General features: G+C 44.5%; 1 protein-coding gene across 48 annotated transcripts in view; it reads left to right on the top strand.

Annotated features, from left to right (window-relative positions):
- LOC105465213 (aspartic peptidase retroviral like 1) overlaps nucleotides 1-10,936 on the top strand; it is a 147,433-nt gene that overhangs the window by 64,724 nt on the left and 71,773 nt on the right. The window contains exon 5 of one of the 48 annotated variants that reach the window (XM_071076863.1): nucleotides 3,486-3,608. The exons of the other annotated variants lie outside the window; for them this stretch is intronic. The gene's annotated coding sequence lies outside the window, so the exon portion shown is untranslated. The remainder of the gene's footprint in view (nucleotides 1-3,485; nucleotides 3,609-10,936) is intronic. 48 annotated transcript variants of the gene reach the window in all.

Here is a 10,936-nt window from a genome sequence, read left to right as displayed (position 1 = left end):
TCCGCCTCCCGGGTTCAAGTGATTCTCCTGCCTCAGCTTCCCGAGTAGCTGGGGTTACAGGTGCCTGCCACTATGCCTGGCTAATTTTATATTTTTAGTAGAGTTGGGGTTTCACCATGTTGGCCAGGCTGGTCTCAAACTCTTGACCTCAAGTGATCCTCCCGCCTCAGCCTCCCAAAGTGCTGGGATTACAGGTGTTAGCCACCGTGCCTGGCCCCTGTTTTAAATTTTATTTGTGGGTGCTTTTAGGTTAAAATTTAAGGCTGTGTTCTTTCTTTTTTTGAGACAGAGTCTTACTCTGTCACCCAGGCTGGAGTGCAATGGCGCAATCTCGGCTCACTACAACCTCTGCATCCCAGGTTCAAGCAATTCTCCCGCCTCAGCCTCCCAAGTAGCTGAGATTACAGGCACCCACAACCACCCCCAGCTGATTTTTTGTATTTTTGGTAGAGACGGAGTTTTGCCATGTTGGCCACACTGGTCTTGGAACTCCTCAGGTGATCCATCCACCTCTGCCTCCCAAAGTGCTGGGATTACAGGTGTGAGCCACTGCACCTGGACAAGGCTGTGTTTTTCTAATTATGATCTTAATGAATGAAATGTTAACCTTTGCTTTTTTTAATGTAAGAAAAAAGACTTATTCCCCATCCTTGCATCCTCACCTTCCTTCTTTCTTTTTTAGTTTAATCTGGTATTATAAATTCTAGCCCTTGGAAAAGATTTAGAGAACTCTCACTACCCTTCTGTTCCCAGGGACTAAAAGGATTCCGTTTTTAAAAATCTTAATTTTTATTTTCATTTTTATTTTTATTTTTTTGAGACAAAGTCTTTCTTGTTCTCTTGCCCAGACTGGATTGCAGTGGTATGCTCATGGCTCACTGCAGCCTCAACCTCCCAGGCTCTTGTGATCCTCTTGCCTCAGCCTCCAGAGTAGCTGGAATTCCAAGTGCACAACACCATGCCCAACTAAGCTAATTTTAAAATCTTGTATAGAGACGAGGTCTCACCGTGTTGCTCAGATTGGTCTCCCAGCTCCTGAGCTCGAGCAGTCCTCCTGCCTCAGCCTCCCAGAGAACTGGGTTTACAGGCATAAGCCACTGTGCCTAGCCTAAAAGGATTCCTGAGTAGGCTGCTGGGCCATGATGTCTGCAGTTGCACTTTTTGATATGATGAATAATGGAATTCAAAGTTCAGGATTCTTCTTTCCTGGAATTTGCTCACTTTTGGTATGTACAGCCATGCAAGAACCTCTCTGCCCCTGCCTCTGATGCAGTTGGAGGGGCTGGGGCCTCTGCATAGGAGGCCTTGCTTGCTTCATCCTCTTCAAAAGGAAAGATAAACCTGAGTGACCCAGGAAGGCAAGGCTTAGAGCTGGCCTCAATCATTGGAGGAAACCTGTCCCTTGCATTTGTCCTTGCCTCTCTTTTGGAGAGGCCCCTCAGCTGGTTTTAATCTTGGTCTCAGACCCTCATCAACCTAGGTGAATGGAGTACTTTAAGCTCGCTCTGGTTCTGCCTATTTCACTGGGATTTGAGGCTTCAAAGCTACAGCCTAGAAGCAACAGGGATTCTATCATAAGGTGGCCCAGGGACAGCAAGTCTTTTCTCTTTTAAAGATAGACAGCGTTGGCTGGGCGCGTGGCTCACGTTTATAATCCCAGCACTTTAGGAGGCTGAGGCGGGCGGATCCCTTGAGGTCAGGAGTTTGAGACCAGCCTAAAATACAAAAATTAGCTGGGTGTGGTGGCACACGCCTGTAGTCCTAGCTACTTAGGAGGCTGGAGAATCGCTTGAATCCGGGAGGCAGGGGTTGCAGTGAACTGAGATCACACCATTGCACTCCAGCCTAGGAACAAGAGTGAAACTCCGTCTCAAAAAAATAAAATATAGGCAGTGTCTTAGGAACAGAAGCATTGCTTTCCTTAATCACATCCTCAGTGTCAGAAGACTGTCAATGAGTGTATGGGAATTGTTTCAGACTTGTTACATAGGCTTTACTTAGAGCTGGAGAGTTTATATAGAGAGATATAATAGAAACTTATTTAAAACAAAAAAATGGCTGTGGCCAGCTCTTTTCCTAAAGAGGGGTGGCTTAATTCATATACATAGGGGAAAAAATTATTCCATTCCCTTTACCACTACAGAATGGTAGTGGTGAGTGAAAGTTCAAAACTTCTTTTTGTTCCTTGGTGCTGATCAAGGGTAGAAGCTGAAGTGGATAGTTCATACTGTGGGTGGCTCCAGCTATGGGTCAATGGAAGTCAGAGAAAAGGGAGTGGAGAGCTAAGTTGTTCTGAATAATATAAGGGGGATTTCTCTCCCGCCCCAGTACACAAACACAATGTGAGAAGCATTTGAAGAGGATAAAGGGGCCAAGCAGTGTGGTAATAACCCCTCACTCTTTTCATACCTTCAGGAAAGTCTGATGGGCACACAGTGTGTTGAGTGAGTGCATATATGTGGTTTTTTTTTTGTTTTTTGTTTTTGTTTTTTTCTGTTTGATAAAGCATGGAAAAGGGGGACTGAGTCCTATATCTGGAACAGCTTAGAGCAGAGGAAGAGATCCACCTCAGGAAGTGAGATAAGAAGTCCAGCAAGAAATGGAGTCAGAGCCAAAGAGACTATGAAGAGCATTAGCTCCTGATTTGCAGAAATTCTGGGAAGGCCATTGGACTTCTCATAGAACTTGGGTTAGGGAGGTTCAGGGAGTTTTTAAAACATGCCCAAGGATAGGGTGGTTGTAGCTGACATCTGATTGCTGTAGTGCTGTGTAACTCATACAGTGTTTAACAGTGGTCCCCAAGATCCTGTTGATGCTTCAGGAACCATCATGTTATTCGTCTCTCTATTCAGACTCCAAAGAGGAACAGCAAACTTCCCAACAAAGGACTTTGTTATACTCTTCCCACCTTATGAGTTACACAGAACCTGAGGATGCTAGTTAAAAGAGAGAGAGAGCTTCAGTCTCCTCAGCCGCACCATTGCTGAGAAGGATATATCATTAGGGGTAAAGAGGTTGGGCAAAGTCTTACACAAAGTCTTGGAACTTGAAGACTGCTCTGAGCAAGGACCTAAGCAAAATAAATTTTTTTGAGATAGGATCTCACTCTGTCACCCAGGCTGAAGTGCAGTAGTGCAATCATGGCTCACTGTAGTCTTGACCTCCTGGGCTCAGGCAATCCTCCTGCCTCAGCCTCTTGAGTGGCTGGGACTATAGGTGCACACCACCATGCCCAAATTTTTTTTTTGTAGAGACCAAGTCTCGCCAGGTTGCTTTGGCTGATCTTGAACTTCTGGTGCTCAAGCAGTCCTCCCATGTTAGCCTCCCAAAATGCTGAGATTATAATTGTGAGCCACCACACTTGGTCTTAAGCAAATATTAACTCCAATCACTATCCTAAGCCAAGGTGTCTGAGCAGCTGAGGGAGGACCAGAGTGAATGCAGCTAGTGCCACACCAAACAAAATACTCTTGCTCATTCCTTAGGGAGGAGAACCTGGTTGATAGAGGAATCTATCTTATAGTCTTAACATTCACTATAATTCCAAACTTTGAGGACAATAGAGATCAGTGGGCTTTGACTGCCCAGCGTGCAGTCTTCATTCTTAGGTAAGAACACTTTAATTTTCCTTTGGGGGACCACGTCCTTCCCCACTCTCAGACCAGATTCTGGTGGGATAAATCCCTTGGAGGACACATGACTGCAGTCAGAGAATAGCAGTTGACATGGGCATGGTTCCAAATCCAGGCCAATCATGACTCTGGATTTCTGTTGGAACTATTAAGAAAGTGAACTCATTTCTTTTCCAGCTGGGTTCCCAAGCCTGTAAAATGTAAGCCTCATGCTGCCGGGGGCCATCTTGCCACCCCGAGGGGAACGCTGCTAAGAATGAAACCAACATAGATGAAAGCTGAGCTGTGAGATGGAGCGAGATGAAGGCCACATGACATCTTTGGAGCACCTGGATCTAACTGTGTCTTAAGCTAGTCTAACCCTGGACATTTCATTTACATGGGCCCAGGTTTTCCCTTTTTTTACCCCTCCTTTTGAAAATTTGATTTGGAATTTTGGCACTTGCAGCCAAAAGAGTTTTAACTAATCAGTGCCATAAATTTTATATAGTTCTCCTTACAAAATGTGGATCAGCCTTTCTCAACAGATCTTTTGTCTTAAAGTGCTGAATTGTAAGTTTGTCATGAGAATCACATGAGATCATGCATGTGAAGAACCTGCTATTATCCTCCTTGTAGAAAAAACCCAGTAAATATTAACTACAGGAAGCAAGGAAGGAGGAGGGTGAGGGGAAGAAGAAGGGGTACTGATTTAAAAGAACCCTGAAGTCCTTAGGATAATCTAGGAACCCTCAGACCCAATCCGGTACCCCCATTCTAAATGCTCCTAGTGCCCTGTACCTTCTTCTCATAACCCTTCATTATGATTGTAATGGTGTGTTTATGTAATAATTTTGATTAATGTCTCTCTCCTTCACTGACCTAGCAGTTCTAGCAGGGCAGTGATTTTGCTCAGTGTTGCATCCCCTGCACCTAGTCTGGTATGTGGCATTCAGCATACGTTTATTGAATGAATGGCCATGTGGTTACTCGGATCCTCCTTGATTGGGGTTAGGATTGTGGCAGAAGTGGCAAAATTAGAGTAGTCTCTGTCCCCTCTGCATCTAATACACTGTCCACACTCCCAACACATACACATATACAGAGAATTTGTCTCAATTAGATAATTAACTTCTTGGTTGTAAACCAAACCACTGGTTCTTAAACTTTCATTGGATCATTTTATTGAATTAAATAGTGTGGTTCTGGCCTAATGTCTGGAAAGCCTTGCAGAGGAGTGGGTCAGGTCTTTGTGATAAACAGGCAGCCTTCCCTGCTTCTGTGTCTTTATAAAATCACCTATTTAACTGGAGTAGTCCACCCTCCCTCAGGCTCTTATAGGAATGTGCTGGAGGCTGTAGGAAGGTGGGAAACTGAGAGGGAAAGGACTGGGCCTCTGGAGACTTCACTCACTCCTAACAAGAAACAAAAGCAGTTAAAGGTGGCCTGAGGACAACCTGAAGCTCACTCCCTCAGCACTTTTGGCTGGAGCTCCCTTGTTGTTCGAGCCCCACTCAGAGCTCAGCACACCACCCCACCAGCACCCTCCTCTTCCCAGCTGAGGCTGCATTTCATCCCTTCCCCTAGCCTGCTTTCCCTGAGATGGGGGAGTATTTCCCAGGGCCCATGTGACTTCCACTGGCAAGTGACGATTACCAATGGTTTACTAGTCAGTAAAACTACCAAAGGCTTTTGTGCTGTAATAATCCTTTTCCTGTTTAAAACTCTGGGGATTTTCTACTGTTGCCAATAGTTTTTCAAGTCAGCAATTACAGTGTGGATTATGTAATGGCTAGGTATTAAAAATAGAAAAGACTAGAGTTTGCATCTATTTTAACCAAATCTTTAAAACAGAGCAAACGGAGGGGAAGGGTGGAGAGGGAGAGACCAGAGGAGGAAGGAGAAAAAGATCATGTGACAAGAGGCAGTGAGATTGCTTCTTATGACTGGATAAGACAGCTGACAATTCACTGTGCCCTTCTCCCATGATTTGTGGCCCAAGGACCTGCACTCCCTCCTCAGCCTCTTCTGGAGAGGGGTCCTTGATAAGAATTCTGAGGACACAAGACCCCTTGTGGATATTTCTTAGCTCAGCCTTGGTGTGCTTACCTGCTTCTGACAAGCAAAGTGGCTCAGTAGGGGAGGGAGTTGAATTTGATGTCCTCCACTAAGTCCAGGACTCCTATTTTGTTTTGTTTTTGAGACGGAGTCTTGCTCTGTTGCCAGGCTGGAGTGCAGTGGCACCATCTTGGCTCACTGCAGCTTCTGCCTCCTGGGTTCAAGTGATTCCCCTGCTTCAGCCTCCTGAGTAGCTGGGACTGCAGGTGTGCTCTACTGCGCGCGGCTCATTTTTTGTGTTTTAGTAGAGATGGGGTTTCACCATGTTGACCAGAATAGTCTCAATCTCGTGACCTTGTGATCTGCCCACCTTGGCCTCCGAAAGTGCTAGGATTACAGGTGTGAGCCACCGCGCCCGGCCGAACTCCTATTTTTTTATTGCCAATGTCTTTGCACTCAGCTTGTTTCTCTTGCTGGAATGGTAGTCAGAGTGTTGCTTATATGTCTTTAGCATTCTAAATTTCTGTCAGTCCCTTGGCCAAAGTTATTCCAAATAAATATTCAATATAATTACCTCCCACTTCCCTGCCCCAATCCTCTTCCTGTTGGATTGCTGCCACTCAGCCCCAGATATAGAAATTCCAGGGTTACAATGGGTTTGCTGTTGAATGACATCACACCAGTCCCCTACCCCCTACTCTGAGTTGAGGGATATTTGTATTTTAACAGAGACCCATTGAGTAACTTTAGGGCCTCTCTGGTGGTGGTGGAAGTTTAGGTTGTCAGGATTGATATTTTGGGAAGGAGAATTTATTTTATTTATTTTTTTGGAGACAGAGTCTGTCTGTCTCCCAGACTGGAGTGTGGTGGCGCCATCTCGGCTCACTGCAACCTCCGCCTCCTGAGTTCAAGCGATTCTCCTGCCTCAGCCTCCCGAGTAGCTGGGACTACAGGCTTGTGCCACCACACCCGGCTATTTTTTGTTGCATCATCCCATGGTGGAATGTAGAAGGGCAAGAAAGTATACATGCGCAAGGGAGGAAGGGGGCCAGATTTATCCTTTTATCAGGAACCCAGTCTTGTGACTATGACATGAATCTATTTATGAGAGCACAGCCCTCATGACCTAATCACCTCTTAAAGATCCTACCTTTCAACACTGATGCATTGGGGATTAAGTTTCCGACACGTGAACTTTGGTGGATGCATTCAAACTACAGCACCAGGCTTCCTACTATGTCACCTCCAGAGGCACCCAAAGAGGAAGGTTTTGAGTTAATCACTTCATAATTTATAGCCCTTGAGCCGGCAGAGAGCCCATGCAGAAAGCACCCTATTTCCTAGGTCTCAGGTGGCATGGAGAGGTGAGTACTTTGAAGCAGGTGTTCACTAATTTCCAAAGAGTCAACGCAAATAAGTTCAGTGGGGTTCATGGGAGAGAGACCTGAAATGAATCAGTTGTGGCTAATATTAGAAAGTTGTCTTCTCGTCATTGCTTCCATCTATTTCCACATCTACCCCATCACACTCCGTTCTCAGTATCTTCAACTGTACTGGAGTGGAAAAGAGTGCCAACAGCTCAGAATAATACTGGTTCTAGCTCCACCCAGCCTCCCCCAGTGCGACCCAACCTAGTAGAATTGCAGTGAAAGGAAGCGAGAGTTCTAATTATGGGTTTTAGGCATCTTTTCACTAGATACGTTGGAGGATCTGAGGACCTTCCTTGGGGAGCTTTAATCACAGTACCCTGGACTGGGAAGTGCCCATGATGTGGCACCTCTTTCTTATCCTGTAGGGTTTTTTTGGATACATAATAATTGAACATACTTATGGGGGTACATGTGATATTCTGATACATACAATGTACAATGACCAAATCAGGTTAATTAGCATATCCATCACCTCAAACACTTGTCATTCCTTTGTGTTGGTAACATGCTAAATTTTCTAGTTATTTAGAAACATATAACAAATTATTAACTATAGTCACCCTTGTGTGCTATTGAATACTAGAACTTATTCCTTTTATCTAACTGTATTTTTGTAACCATTAACCAACCTCTCTTCAGTCTCTCTCCCACCCTTCCCGGCCTGTAGTAACCACCATTCTACTCTCTACTTCCATGAGATCACCTTTTTTGTGCTTGGCTTATTTCAATTAACATAATGGCTTTGGTTTTATCCATGTTACTGCGAATGACGGAATTTCATCCTTTTTTATGACTGTATTTGTATATATACTACATTTTAATACATTCTTCTGTTGATAAACTCTTAGGTTGATCCCACATCTTGGCTATTGTGACTGCTGCTGCAGTAAAACATGGGAGTGCAGATATCTCTTCAATATACTGATTTCCTTTCTTTTATATGTATTATACCTAGCAGTAGGATTACTGGATCTTATGGTAGATATATTTTTAGTTTTTTGAGGAACTTTCATATTACTTTCCACAGTGGCTGTACTAATTTACATCCTGCTCCACCCCCGCTTGTTTTGAGAGATAGGGTCTTGCTCTGTCGCCCAGGCTGAGTGCAGTGGCACGATCTTGGCTTACGGCAGCCTGGACCTCCCAGGCTCAAGTGGTCCTCCCACCTCAGCCTCCTGAGTAGCTGGGACTACAGGTGTACATCATCACGCCCACCTAATTTTTTAATTTTTAAATTTTTTGTAGAGACAGGATCTCACTGTGTTTTCCAGCTGGTCTCAAAATCCTGGATGCAAGCAGTCCTCCTGCCTCAGCCTCCCAAAGTGCTGGGATTATAGGAGTGAGCCTCTACTCCCAGCCTGCTGTAGCTTTGTAGTATGTTTTGAAGTCAGGTAGTGCGATGCCTCTAGTTTTGTTCTTTTTGCTCGGGATTGCTTTGACTATTTGGGGTCTTTTGTGGTTCCCTAGGAATGTTAGGGTTGTTTTTTCGATTTCTGTGAAGAATGTCATTGGTATTTTGATAGAGATTGCATTGAATCTGTAGATTGCTTTGGGTAATACGGGCATTTTAACAGTATAAATTTTTCCAATCTATGAGCATGAGATATCTTTTCATTTTTTGTATCCTCTTAAATTTCTTTCATCTTGTTTTATAGTTTTTATTGTAGAGATTTTTTACTTTGGTTAAATTTGTACCTATTTTTTTTTTCACTATTGTCAGTGGAATTCCTTTCTCAATTTCTTTTTGTGATTCTTTGCTGTTGTACAGAAATGCTACTGATTTTTGTATGTTGATTTTGTATCCTGCAACTTTACTGAATTTGTTTATTGACTCCTAACAGTTTTTTGGTGGAGTCTTTAGGTTTTTAGGTTGTCTGCAAACAAGGATAATTTGACTTCTTCCTTTCCAATCTGGATGCCCTTTCTTTCTTTTTTTCTGATCGCTCTGGCTAGGACTTCCAGGTCTATGTTAAATAAAGGTAGTGAAAGTGAGTATCCTTTTCTTGTTCCATATATATATATAATATATATTTTTTGAGACAGAGTTTCACTCTTGTTGCGCAGGCTGGGGTGCAGTGGTGCTATCTCAGCTCACTGCAACCTACGCTTCCTGGGTTCAAGCGATTCTCCTGCCTCAGCCTCCCAAGTAGCTGGGATTATAGACATGTGCCATCATACCTAATTTTTGTATTTTTAGTGGAGACAGGGTTTCACCATGTTAGTCAGGCTGGTCTTGAACTCCTGACTTCAGGTAATCCACCCGCCTTGGCCTCCCCACGTGCTGGGATTATAGTCATGAGCCACTGTGCCTGGCTCTTGTTCTGTATCTTAGAGGAAGACTGGGAAGTGCCCATAATGTGGCATCTCTTTCTCATCCTTATAGGTTTTTAGTTCTCTGATGCTGGATTCCAATCCATATTCTCACCAGAGGCTGACTTTGGTAAGGAGCACAAACTTCTGGTATGGTCCATATTTTAATTCTTTCAACCCATTGTGTCAATTAATGCACTTGGACGTGCCTGGTCAAGTGTCCTGGCCTTTGGTATGGTCACAGCCATTGCAGCATCAGTTTCTGTGTATCTGGATAGTCAGGCTACTCCAGACCATTTGTGTCAGCAGAAGCTGGAGTTCATAGAGAGTATCTGCTCTCCAAATCTCATCCCACCTTCCAGGCTTTGAGCAAGGTAGATGGTTTACCAAAGCATCTGCCTGAGGGGCTGCTAAGGGATAGCATCAGTCCAGGAGTAAATCATTGGCACAGTCCACAAAGGAATCCTTTCTACATAAACCCAACTCTGTTGTGGCCTCCTTTCGTGCCACCCCATGGATAGGACCATAAGGAGACATGAGAACTCGACCACAGCAATGTTGGGTACACTGGTCATCTCCATCCTTTTCTTTTCTCTCCTCCTCTCTCCTCTCTCCTCCTCCTCCCTCTTCCTCCTCCTCCTCTTTCTTTTCTCTCTCTTTTTCCTTTGGAGATGGAGTCTTGCTGTGTTGCTCAGGCTGGCCTTGAACTCCTGAGATCAAGTGGCTCTCCTGCCTAAGCCTCCTGAGTAGCTGGAACTACAAGCATGAGCCACCATGTCCTGCTCCATGCTTTTCCTGAAGGAGATCACTCTTTCTATCATTAAAATATTTAATGCATTTCTAATCCCCAACACGCATATTCACATGCATGCATGTATGTATGTTATAATGGTGGTGCTTCTAGTGTCTAGTGTCTGTTGAGATAATACAAGTGGTTATAAGCTGGTATGAAAAGAATGACAAATTTAAGTATATTTGATTTTTGTACATCCAATCACATTGACAAATTTGAGACACAATAGTGTTTATATATGTGGGACATATATTTGAGCTACAGACAGTGCAGAGTTCAAAAGGTGGATCTTTTGCATTAACTCTAGTACCAGGGCTCAGAGCTATGACATCAGTCACCCCTTACTGCATACCCTTCCCTTCCTAGACCTCTTCTGTGTCCATGAGATCAGCCTTAGGAATGAGTTTGGGGAGTGGGCCAAGACAGGCTGAGGGTTGGGCCTTAGAACTCCACCTATTTGCTGCAACTCCTCTGTCTGGGGTAGGGAGGGGGTGAGATGTGGGGAGAAGTGGTGTGGCACCCGATGACACCAGTCACACCTGGAGGTACAGCTGTCTTCCAACAGAAAACAGGGGAGGTAAGAGGAGGCAGGGAAAGGAAAGAAGAGGGTTGAGAAAGAGGGAGAAGAAGTGAGGAGAGGAGGGAAGGAGGAAGAGGGTTAGTGAGGAGGGGATTGTGGGCAGGGCAACCTTGGGGCTGAGCCAGATTGACAGGGGTGCTGCCCCTTGGGGAGG

The sequence above is a fragment of the Macaca nemestrina genome, chromosome 13 (assembly GCF_043159975.1).
Source record: "Macaca nemestrina isolate mMacNem1 chromosome 13, mMacNem.hap1, whole genome shotgun sequence".
In the NCBI taxonomy this organism is placed as follows: Eukaryota; Metazoa; Chordata; class Mammalia; order Primates; family Cercopithecidae; genus Macaca; species Macaca nemestrina.
Note: the sequence above shows the minus strand (reverse complement) of the source record. Positions and strands in the feature narration are given on the sequence as shown.